General features: G+C 43.2%; 1 protein-coding gene across 2 annotated transcripts in view; it reads left to right on the forward strand.

The window, feature by feature from the left end:
• Positions 1–12881, forward strand: part of LOC146805363 (neuroligin-4, X-linked) — a 791723-nt gene that overhangs the window by 268252 nt on the left and 510590 nt on the right. The window lies entirely within an intron of this gene.

The raw sequence follows: 12881 nt of genomic DNA on the forward strand, positions 1-12881 counted from the left end.
TTTCAATTTCAATTTTAGTTGAATTAATTGAATGCCTAAAGGAAGTAAACGCAATCAAGTAGTAGATCATGCTAATTTCTTTAATGCACAATGTAGCATTATAAGAGAGAATTCATGTCTTTGTATCCTAGTTTTTGTGATGGGCCAGATGATTTGTTATTAAAGTAAAATTCTATTATTCATGGACTCAGAGTAATTAAATAAATTCTGTGCACATTATGCATCTTCTTTGTTTCCTTGCATTTAGTTGTATATTGTGGCTAAAAGCAGGTGTTTTGAATTTGAAGAAACGTTACTGGTTGTAATGCAGAAATACATATGCAAGTTGCTAAATATTTCTCTCTTGCTAACCGAGCAGTTGATTTTAACATCTCTTTAAGAGCTTAAAACTGAAGCGACACATATTCAAATAGACACTGAGGCATATATTTATCATGGTGTTGCGTTGCTCTTGCGCCAAGCAAGAGGGCACAAGGGCGGCACAAGTCATATTTATCTAGCCATGCAAGGCCTTCTTGCATGGCACTAAGTAGCTTCATATAGCTGGAGTGATGCAAAGCAGCGATTTGTGCTGCCTTTAATTACTCTGCGCCAGGGAGGCATTCAACGGGTGGAGCATGGGTGTTCCCACCCATCCACCCATGTATATTAGCAAATTCCCAGATTTACCATTAGTCGTGGACTTTGGAATGCGTCAAAATGCTACGCCTCCCCAGTGGAGGCGTAACGGGGAGAATTATCTTTATTTCTCCTCATTTGTTCCGCTTTCTATGTGAGCACACATAGAAAGAAGAACATGCCTCAGGGGGTTGTTTTTGTGCAGGAAGGAAGGCGTCCTGTCCTGCACATAAATCATTCTGCTTACAGCGCTGGCACCCTTGAATTTTTCATTTTCTTCTGGGTTCCCCACTGAAATCAGGTGTTAAACCTCATGGTATATGCAGCGACTGTGCTATTGGTACTCCACTGTGGGCCTTGTGTGCATCCGAAATAATAATAATACCTTCTGGATAGCGGAGAATGGCAAACTTTGCAGTTCTGACTCTGAGGCAACACTTGTGCTTTAAGTTCATTTTTTGTAATCATATATCAGTTTTCTCGTGAAAGTTGAAATCCAAAGGGGCAGTACTTGTAACGAGCAGGTGTCAGCTGCTTATCATCTCTCGTTTGTTTCATGATTGCACTGCTGATAATCGTTGGATAAAACGTTTAAAAAAGTATTCTATCTTAGCAAAATGTCAGTTAAAATGGGGCTAGGCCAATAGCCAGGGGGCATGGCTGCACCATAACTGATAACAATATATTCACAGTTCCCTACGAGAGAAGATTCCATCGAATCGTGTGTGTAACTACAAGCTTGTTACAGTGGGGACGCACACATCACTACACTGTGACTTCTATTTATTTACACGCATTAATTGTGCAGGTGAGGGAAGCTACTGGAGTCGAAGGGGCATATTTACAAGCCCCTATCGCCACCACATCACATTTAGTTACTTTGTGATGGCAATAGGAGCTGTGCCTTAGTTACGAGGCAGCATTAAGCCAATTAACGTGGCTTAACGCCGCCTTATAAATAAGTCCCCCTTTTCCGCTACACTTAGCTTGAAAGGGGAGGGCAGTGGGTGTTGTGGTGACCAGTCCACCGCAACACCCATTGATTTTGACACTGTCCCCTATTTACAAGAGCAGCAATAAATTGCAGGCAGCACCAAAATTAAGACCAGGAAAAACCTGGTCCAACATGGCAAAATGAGCAGAAATTCTTTGTTTCACCTCGTTTCTGCTATTTCCACATAGAAACAAAAAAAGCCAATGATTGTTTATGCGCAGGAAGGTCCCTCTTCCTGAACATAAACAATCATTTTAAAAAAAATGCTGTTTTGTATCTTCTATGTGTGCTGCATTCAGCAGCACACATAGAAGTTACAAAACAGCATTTAAAGATTGTTTATGTAAAGGAAGGGGGACCTTCCTGCACATAAACAATCTTCCCCTCAACACAGGCACACTTGCACTATGGTGCAAGGGTGCCTGCGTTGGCATTAGGCAGCTTAATTTAGCACCAGCGCAGGGGGAAACGCAGGGCCGCATGACATCCTAGAAAACATTGTGCAGCCCTGCGTTTCTAAAGTGACGAAGCGTGTCATTAGCCTTCTTGGCTTAACGACACGCATCGCCACTTTCTTGTAAATATACCCTTAAGGGGTAATTTTAGATCTAGCGATTTTAGAGACTGACAATTTCTTATTGGAATATGAAGCCTTTTGTGTAAAGTACATTCTAAACGAGAGACAATTATGCAGCCTTTGACTGGCAGCAACAGTGCAAAGTGGACCCTTGCATCGGGGATTCACAGAATTTTCATATAATAAATTATTGACCAGTTAAAAACTGCACACCTCAGCCAAATGGCGAGCACAAATGGGGAGCACTATTTTCAAATAAACCATAGCAATTCTTTCCCGTGGTATAAAAACCCACCTTACCTCACGTGTTTCTCTAATTCCCAATGGTGCACAGCTTGTGTAGTTCACTTGGGTTAATGTGGTGTGCAGCCAGATCTAGTCAGTTCAAATAAAGCTTGCACTAACACAACTTGTTTTATTCTGTAGGATTTATATCTGGGAAATCCACACCAATGGAAAGGGATGAAAAAGAACAATTGACGAGTAACTGGACATGATCCTACACGGATTATGTTTTACATATAAACGCACTAGAAAAGCCCCATTAACCAGAAGAGTGTATTATTTTGATTGGCAAATTCTATCGCAGCTTGATTACTCCAGAAATCTACTAACAAGTGTTGTATTCCTTGTAATTGCCTGCTACACATCTACCACTGGTGAAAGATCACAAAATGACAATGAAGAAGGTATTTAGAGTCATTCCAAAATGAGTGTCAACTGCATTTCTTAGGACATTAAAGAAGACAAAACTGATCTGCATGTTTGAGCAATAAATATTCTGAGCAGCTCAGGAAACATCTGCTTGTTTTACACCTTGGGGACTCATTTCTCTAGTGGTTTTTAAACATAGACTATCACTGTGAACACATAATGCATTCTTTCGTGGCGATATGAATTATGGGTATACGAGAATTATCCCTAACGGTTATTTAGGGGCTCCACCATGGAACACTGCACCTTAAGAGACCCTTTGTTGCACATTCTGCATGTGAACTGATTTTTCTTGTTACTGAGGGAAGGGGTTGAGGAAGGGAGAGGATTCTTCACATTGTACATGGTCTCCAGATATGGGAAGGGAAGTTTTTTTACAGGCGCCACACTATTTGGGTGTGAACTCTGTAGTGGAATAAGAGGGAAAGGATGAGAAGGGAGGAGAAGAGAGGAGAAAAGGAGAAAAATAATCAAACAGGGAGAGGAAAACGATAGAAGGTGAGGAAAACGACAGAAGGTGAAGAGCAGATGACAGGCACAGAAACATTCAATACTATCAGCAAGAACTCTAAGTAATGATCTGCTATTCACTTTCATGTCAAATGCAGAATTTTTTTCCATGAGTACGAATGACTATCTCCTGCCTTGCCCCTGGATTTTTAATAGCACACCCCCCCTCCTCATTGAAAAAAGCTTTGTGATTTAGGCCAGTGTCTATGCCAAGGATGCTTTTAAACAGATTTCCTTGGGTTTTTGTGACTTACCTCAAATAGTTTTTATACTTAATTCAGTCTTAGCATTCTCTCAAATTTGGTCAGGGTTATTGAGGACATTCTAGAGAGCATCACTTTGAGAGGACACTGTCAGATGTCCTCCATAACCACTGGTGTCCTGTTTTGATATTCATTCTGTGGAAAAATTGTTAAAGTGTGACAGTGCCTCAAATAACACTTTGGTGGAATCCTGATGGCATAGGCCCTCGTTGTCAGTTGCACAATTTGTTTCTGATCCCTGTGAAAACAAACATTTGTGCCGGGGTTGTAATCATGTGTTTATTAGTAATTACTGCATCCCCTGTAATTTTCCCCAAGTACATTTAGGCAAATCGAACCTGCCAAAAATGCCTTGTAAAATACCAATGCATGTCAACGTTGCTGCAGAAAGGACCGAAATCCACATGTGATTCTCACTTGAAAGGGAAAAATCCATAATTGTAATTTTTTATGAACCCCGACAAGCGCTGATCTTTGGGGTATCATTTTTTGCCATAGCCGATACCTAACTCATTCCCCACTGGCCCAGGTGGTTTTTATCCCAGGACTCCAACATCCACATCCATTTCTGGTCTCAATTGGACACATTTTTCATGGTGGGAAGGTACAAACTGTAAAGAGAAAGCTGATGATGATTCAGTTGAATGCAAGAAAGATATATTTCACTGAGCAAAGATATCAGTCACATTGTTCTAGTAACTGATAAATGCTGACTGTTAGAAATGGGGGTTTTGGTTGGCTAGGGTGGGAGTAACACACACAAGATAACCCCTGCTCACCCTCTTGGTAGCTTGGCAGAGCAGCCAGGCTTATCCCTGAGGCAATGTATAAAGCGTTTGCGCCACACACACACACACACCAGTGACACACTAGGCACACCACAAAAAGAGACTCTACACAAGGTTATATAAAACATATCCTTTGTATTGTAAATAAAACCAATTAGACCACAGTGATATAAATCACTTTTTGTTTGCCACTAGGCAATTGTCATAACCATACACAGACCATAAATCATTTTTCCCAACTAGGCAATTGTCATGGCAATACATTTAGCGCAATAAGGTAAATACTCATGGGTTGCACCTGTTATTCAAGCATCATAAAGAAAACACCATTGCTGTGTATATCTTACTGTTCTTGAACATCATATTAGCTGGTTTCCTACAAATGTAGCAATGACTTCCCTCATAACATTAGGGCATGCAAATGCAGCAGTTTGAGAAGGGAGACCCCCTGACTTCTCCACCCCCCCCCCCCGACGGCAGAGAGACTTCACGAAGTCCTCTCTGCCAGGGTAATGGCTGAGGCAGCTGTCCGAATACCCATGGTGCAGCTGTCTAATATAAATGTGGTGGAATACAAAAAGAATGCCCCCAAAATGTGCCACAAGAGAAAGGGGATGGGCCCCAACAAGGCTGCTGCCCGCGAATGTCAGGTGCAGCTGTGCCCCCTTTCAGTCTCCCATACCATCTGGTAGCACATCTGGAGCCCTCCAAGGCCTACAGGACCACTGCTGTACCTCTGGCCAGCCCCTTGGTGCATGGAGAATGGAGCATGTCACCCCGTCTCATCGGTGAGGTTTCCTAATGGCCGGCGGCGCACAGATGAACACCAGGTGCATCCCACACCACTGCCCTTCACTGTCCTCCTCCTGGCTGCTGACAGTCTCGGGCCACACGGCCAATGGTGCTTAGGGGATGTTCCCGAGCCCCGAGCCCTCACCAGAATCCTGGTCTCTCTTCCTGGTACGGGCCGGCTCCTTCTACACTTGCCGGTACGTTGATGTTGCCGGCAGCTTTCACCTTACTTCTCCTTTTCCGGGTGGCTGCTATGGAAACCTCTAAGCTGCAGCGAGGCTTCCCTGAATATGGGGCCCGCTGAGGAGGGTTAGTCACAGTACAGCCGGTGCTCCTCCAGCAGCAAGATTTTGGTGCACAAAGAAGAGTGCAGGAAGCACCAGGCAGGCTCCCCACTCACTTTTACCCCACAAGCACTGATCCTCTCCTCACAAGTAGTGCTCCCCAGGCGCTAGACAGTGTAAGAAGTGCTTTTCACACGCTTTCTCTTTTAGGCAATAAAAAAAACGAGGGAAGCATCCTAAAGTGCTCCACATGCTTTTTCAAAATAAACAGGTCGAAGGACAATCCAGTACTCCTCCTGCTCCAGACAGGAGCAGCAACTGCAGGCCATCCCACCCCACCCCATAAACTTCAGGGGCAGATCTTTTCATAAAGTTCTGCAGTTTTTCCTCCAGGCAGGTTACTTTTCATGAAGTCTTTTGTATCACTTAGACTTCCAACAGGAGACCAGCCCACACAAGGCCTTGGAGAATCTTCACATGCAGGATACCACAGCAGGGCAAAAAGAGTCAGTCATTTTCCTTAACCACAGACAGAAGCAGCAACTGTAAGCCAACCCTCCCCTCACTCAGAAAAGGCAGCGCTCCTCACACAGTCCTTATATTCTCATTGCATTAGTGGGAAAATATCCCAAGACCATTGGCATCAACATGGTCAGACTCAGGGTGATGTTCCAGCACAAAGTCCATTCCCTTTCGGGAGATGGACCACCTCAGCAGTTTTCGATTCTCACCCTTCATCTGCGTAAGCCATCTGGGGGAATTGAGGTCTGTCTGAACTTGATAGTGAGCCCCAAATGAGTATGATCTCAACTTCTTTAGGGCCCAAACTACTGCAAAGTCGCCCCTTTCAATTGCACTCTACTTCTGTTCCCTGGTATGTAGCCTTATGCTGATAAAGGATGCAGGTTGGTCCTCATCATATAACTGTGATTAGACAGCCACAATGCATGCTAGGAAGCATCTGACTGCACTACAAATTCCTTGGAGAAGTCAGGTACTTTTGAGCACTAGTGCTGTGCACATAACTTCCTTCAGGGCATCAAATGCTTCCTGGCAGACTTCTGTCCTTCCGTCAGTGAGAAAAGGGAGGCAAACTGCCCCATTGAGTGGTAACCGTCCCTTTGCTGCTCTGGGGTCAAGGCAGCAGAGAGGACAACTCCTTCCACTGACCCATCTTTCTCCTTGAAAGACAGGAGTCTGGAAGGAGCTTGCTCTCCTCCACTACACCATCATCAGTCACCAAAAGCATAGTGACTTCAGATCTCTCAAATTGGGGCTTGAGGTGGTTCACACATAGGAGTTTGAACATGTTGCTAGATGTTGTGCCGTCTACCAGTTAGGTGACCTACCCCTTTCTGCTCTTTGACCTCATTAGGCCTAGTTCAACTGGCCCTTTAAAGCCCAGCACTGCAAAGGCTCATCACCTACACTTTTTTGCCAGGCTGATACTCCACTAGAGCGGTCTTCCGGCCGTACCAATGTTTCATAATTTCCTGGCTGGCATCCAGGTTCTCAGTGACATTTTTTCAGAAGTGCTTCATCTTAGACCGGAGGGCCAATGTGTAGCTCAGTACATCCTGAGGGAGTGTCTTGGGAGCTTTGTCCTATCCTTCCTTAAGACGATGTAGAGGCCCACATATCTGAAAGAGTAAGTGGCCAAACAGAATTTCTAGGGGACTGACACCCACTACTGTTTGAGGCACTTTCCAGTACTCAAAGAGAAGACATGGCAAGAGGATGTCTCACTTATCCTTAATGAGTTCCAGTAGGCCCATAATTGTTCCCTTCAGGTTCTTGTTGAATGTTTAAACAAGCCCACCGATTTGGGGGTGGTATGGTGTGCGGAACTTATAGGTTACCCCACACTACTCCCACATAGACTACATGTAGGCAGAAACAATGTTGGCATATCCCCATCAGTGCCCTGGCCATTGCAGGCACAGTTACTGACATCAAAAGGAATGGTCTTAGGGTACTGTGTGGCATGGTCCACCGACACTAGGATACACCTGTTGCCTAGGGCATTCTTTGGATCCAGAGGCCCAACAATGCCTATGCTTACCCTTTCAAAGGGAGGTTCAACTACAGAGAATGAAGCAGAGGAGTCCTTGTACTTTGCTTTTGACTTTCTACTTAACTGGCAGGTTACAAAGGATCTGCAGAATACATCAGACGGCATTCTTATCCCGGGCCAATCAAAGTGGGAGACCAGTCGGTAAAAGGATTTGACTCCCCAGATGTCCTTCTATGGGAATGTCATGAGCCAACTCTAAGAGGAAAACCCTGTAGCAGTGGGGGACCACCAACACATGGGTCACTCCAGGCACAGAGACCTTAGGGTTGCCATACAGTAGATAAGTCTCCCAGCAGATAGGGTGATCACCAGAGCTGTCACCAGCTGGCTGGACTTTGGCCTACTGCCATAGGCCCTAAAAGAAGGACACTCACTCTGTGCTTTGCAGAACCCTCATATTGACCTCTTTCAGTCTACCATCTGGCAAACTTAGGTAAGTGCCCCATGGCAGCAATGACCTTCCCTGTAGGTTCTGACGCATCACCTTCAGGTTCAGACCCCTCCCAGACCATAGAACTCTCTGGGGGTGAGTTTCTCACACCTCCTGCCCTTCCTTTTTATGGCAGGTACCTGGGCCATTTTTCCAGGATGCAGATCTTTTGACTGCACTGATAGGCTGCCATGGATGGTGTGGTCAGGCACGCCTACTCAGGCATTGCAGTATCTCCAGGTGTAACCTGAGTTTCACCTGTTTCCAGGTGGTGTGCTCCAAGTGATTCCCTGACAGTCAACCAACATGGCTGGACTCACAGGTAACTTTAAGAAACCTGAAGCAATACCCCTATTCAAAGGTAACTAGAGCCAATGGATAGTGTCTCACCTAGTTGTCTGCTGTGGTGGACTACATGAGGGACCATCTGCTTCCTCGATGCCTATGTTATAACGCACAGCGCTATGCCATACATATTACAATCTGGGATCCATATCTTTGTCACTGTGCATATGCAATGGTATAGGCCCAACAATGGGGGCTGCTTTCTGCATCGACAGATGAGATCTCCCTTAACCTGCCCACACTAGTAACCCACATGGAACTTGGTCCTCAGGTAACTCAAGGATTTTTCTAATTAAAACCACCATTCTTTTGTTCAAGATTGGACTAGGAATCCTTCCCCTGGAAACTCTTTTGGGGCCTTTTGAGAACTCATAAGGATTTTCCTTGTCCTCCCCGTCTGATGATGCCCTCATGGTACCTTCTTGTTGACGCTGGTACAGTGAGCTTGGAATCTACTAGGTGTTGTCACAGCTCTGGAAAACAATTACTGAACATGTGCTCTTACAATAAAAGATTGTGCAGCTCATCATAATCAGGCACTTTACTGGCCTCCAGCCAACCATTCGGTGTCTTACTGGATTAGTCCACTAAATACACCCTAGATTTGTGAGACAGCCTTTGACTGATCCCTAAACTCTAGCCTGCAAAGACCAGATTTTACAACCAGGGTATTTTTTCATTAGGGCATTCATCATCTGGCACCCATTCCCAGGGCCAGTTGCATATCCCTCCCCGACCTGGGCAAAGGGTTTCCACAGACTACCCCCCTTAGTCCCACTCAGGGACTCTGGGCATCTCTAAGGCCACCTCATAGGCTACAAACACCTTATCAATATCATCCCCCACCACATGGCTGGGCACAATATCTTTGGGGATGTAGACCATTGTACCTTCATTAGGCGCACCATTTTCACTGTCAACTTCATCACTGAACTCTGTAATCCTCTTGGCCTTCAAGTCTAGTTCCTTCTAAATTATTTAATTAGCCAGCAACATTTTCATTTTCCTTCAGTCAGTTTTATTTCCTTTAAGGCTCTCTTGGGCTTAACCTTTTTCTCTGCCAGGGCTTTCTATGCCTCAGCCTTTTTCTTTTCTAAGGCTGTCTTTGCAGCTGTTTCTGTTTTCTTTTCCTCCATGGCCAAAGTTGCAAGTTGCATCCCAACTCTTTCTCAACCTCCTGTCCTCCAACTCCACAGCGATCAGGTTGTGGGAGGATATACTACTCCCCACTCCAGTTACAGTAGGGAAGCTAACTCTTGTGGCCCTCCCCTCACCTCTGGCTCAGGGGCCATGTCCACTTCCAAGACATTTTCTCCTTCATCTTCCACTTAATCCTTTTCTTCTACATCACCCTCCTGCACCAGTGATGTAGATTGCAGCAGGCAGACTTCCTTCTAGTATCTGCGGGCTATCTGGGACTTTGACTAGCTTCAATCCCCTCTCCTTGTTCAACTTTTTTTTAAGCTCTTCCACATCAAAGCATTCAATGTTCTTGAGGTGTCCTGCTAGTTTTGAAAATAAATATCACAGGCACAACTTATTAACTTATTAGGCAGGAATTGAATTTAGTAAAATGGCCAATCAAGGATCAAGAAGAATAAATAAAACCTTAATTTTCATGAAAGAATATAACAGAGTTTTGGTTTTACACAAATCAGAGTGTCACAGCACACACAAGTACTTGATACCACCCCTGAACACCAATGTAAGAAATTGGGTTATTAGTTGAGAGGGATGCGATCCCCACTAACTTAACACCCACAATCCTTGTCAGAGTGAACCACAAAAGTCACTAAAGATGCCTTTGTTTAACCTTCGCATAGCTTGGCACAAAAGCCATCAGACTTAACTTTGAGGTATGCATAAAGTAATTATGCAGCACTCAAACAGTAATAAAGAGAAAACATAACACTAGAAAAACTCCAAACCAATTTAGAAAAACAGAGTATATTTTAATAAATAAAATGACACCAAAACTTCAAAATCCAATAGTAGAACATGAGTTATGAATTTTGAGTTTTTTAGTAGAAAGAGGGACTAAAAGCACAAAGCATCCATCATGCCTTTCTGTTTGCACTAGTCTTGGTCCAAGTCAAAATTTAAGGCTGACCGTAATGGAGCACAGGTCAAATACATAGAGCAGGTTCGCCCAGGTGGGAAGTTTACCTTCTGGCTCTGTCTAATTTCATCCATAATAGCGATTTCAACTAAAGTGTAACCATCACATAATCTAAATGATATACCCAAAATAACACAAGTCAAACAGAGTTATAATTAATTTATAATAGGCACAATTCATGATGCGATCATTGTACAATATAATAAAAATGTTATGCATCAGTGTTTTTTTTAATTTATTTGTGCTGGCACTCGTGTAGATCTTACAGAGACTAGCAATTGTTCTTCAGACAGTGATTTATAAATGGTTCCTTGGCTAACAAGGCATTGATTATTTTAGAGTGGAATCTTATTATTCTGCAGTTGACTGAATGGGCAAACGGTTGTATAACTTGCATGATCACTACCACAAGCAACCTTGACAAAAATTGCAAATACATTTTGTCAGATGGTCATCATCATTTTTGCAGATTATATCATTGGTGAATGTATTGGTAGAGCTATTTTTCCTGAACAATCATTAATATTCTAATTCAGAATTATTTATTTTAGTTCTGTATTACAAGGTTTTATATTGCACCAACAGACCCCTTTTTTTGTCACTCTGAGTACCACACATTCATAGAATGAAGTGACGGTAATGGCTAGGGCCCTGAATTAAGGTATGGCAGATGGGTTACTCCTTTACAAACATGACAGACAAATATTGCCTTATTAGCATATGTTAATTTGCTAGGGGCAAGCAGTGGTTTGACAATCGGCGATGAGAAAGAAAATGTTTAAGGCCAGTGAATGTTACGTGTGGAATTGACTGCACGTCACATTGAAATAGATAAAAAGTTTGACGTGCATCTACACTGTCATGCCAGGTATCTCTATCATGTACCAAGAGAATACTCCACTCATGAAATCTAATTAGATGTGCCTCTGTTTTTCCTCTAGAGGATGCTCCCAAATATAGTTGGATGAACTCTATCCTGGGTTAGGGAAATCAAATAAAGTCACTTTATCGATAGACAGTGAGCCCAGTAAGGATCACAGCTTAATGATTACGCCTTAGCTTATAAAAAGTGTTTAAGAAATCACAGTGATGGATGACAATTAAATGTAGCAAGTTTGTACTTCCATAAACATCCATTTGAAGTTTGAACCATATTGCATGTCAAAGGAAAGAAGGAGGAGCACAGCATAGCCAATAGTAAAAGGTAACAATTTGCACCTTCACATTCCTGCATTCCGAGCCACACAGCATAGTTTAGTACAGTCCAGGTAGTCATTCAACTGCTTCTAGTGCTGGCTGACAGTTCTATTAAGGTTGAACTGCAGTGGTGTGTGTTGACCATTAGTATTCTCATGTTTGGTTTAGGATAGCTATAAAATTGTATGTGTGTGCACACGTGTATGTGTGTGTGTGTTTGTGTGTGCGTGTGTGTTCGTGCGTGTGTGCATGCATGTGTTTGTGTGTGTGTGTGTGTGTGATTGCATAGTTCGATTCGATCACCAAGTGCTGGAATCCGATCATTCAGAATTTATCACTGCATTTACTTAGGTCTTGTAGCTCAATGAAATGATTGCATGTACAACTCTGTTTTAAGTAGACTCCTCAAGAGTCGGTATAGATAGGTGCCTATCAAGCACTATCACTGCTTGCTCAGAAAACACTTTGAAGTTGAACTAGAAACATACTGTATTTCCATACTACATAGGGACATTGTTATCCTTTTCATGAGGTTAGCTGCTGACTGGTTGCAGAATGCCTTTTTAAAAGTGTGCAGCCTAATTATGCTATCAGTTGCTGGGCGAACAGCAGGGGTGCAGCATTTGTACGTGATTTGCTGTGAAGCCGAATATGTCAGTTTGTGAGGAAGTCAGTTCCATACATCGTCTGATGTCACTTGCCTCATTCATTGCTGACTCCTAACACTCTGATATTCTCAGAAGCATCTGCATTACTTAAGCAGGCATATTTCCAGTTAGGCAGCATAAATATGCATATATATATATGTTCACTTAAAAAACCATAGGTTTCACACAGGTTATAGTTAGGTGGATATTTCACTCGTAAAAAAACAATGAAATTCCCCCGTTATAGTTAGTTCAAATAACTATAACTCGCACGCCCGCAATCCACTGCTCATGACGTCACATATTACATCACTCAAGACATGGTCAGTGGCATCACTCATGACATCACTGATGACATCATCCTTGTGATAGAGTGGCGGTCGCGCGAGTTATAGTTATCTGAACTAACTAAAACGGGGGAATTTCATTGGTTTTTTACGAGTGAAATATCCACCTAACTATAACCTGTGTGAAACCTATGGTTTTTTAAGTGAATTTGGAAGGTTTTTTAAATGCTAATTCCTAACTA

The sequence above is a fragment of the Triturus cristatus genome, chromosome 8, assembly GCF_964204655.1.
Source record: "Triturus cristatus chromosome 8, aTriCri1.1, whole genome shotgun sequence".
Classification (NCBI taxonomy): domain Eukaryota; kingdom Metazoa; phylum Chordata; class Amphibia; order Caudata; family Salamandridae; genus Triturus; species Triturus cristatus.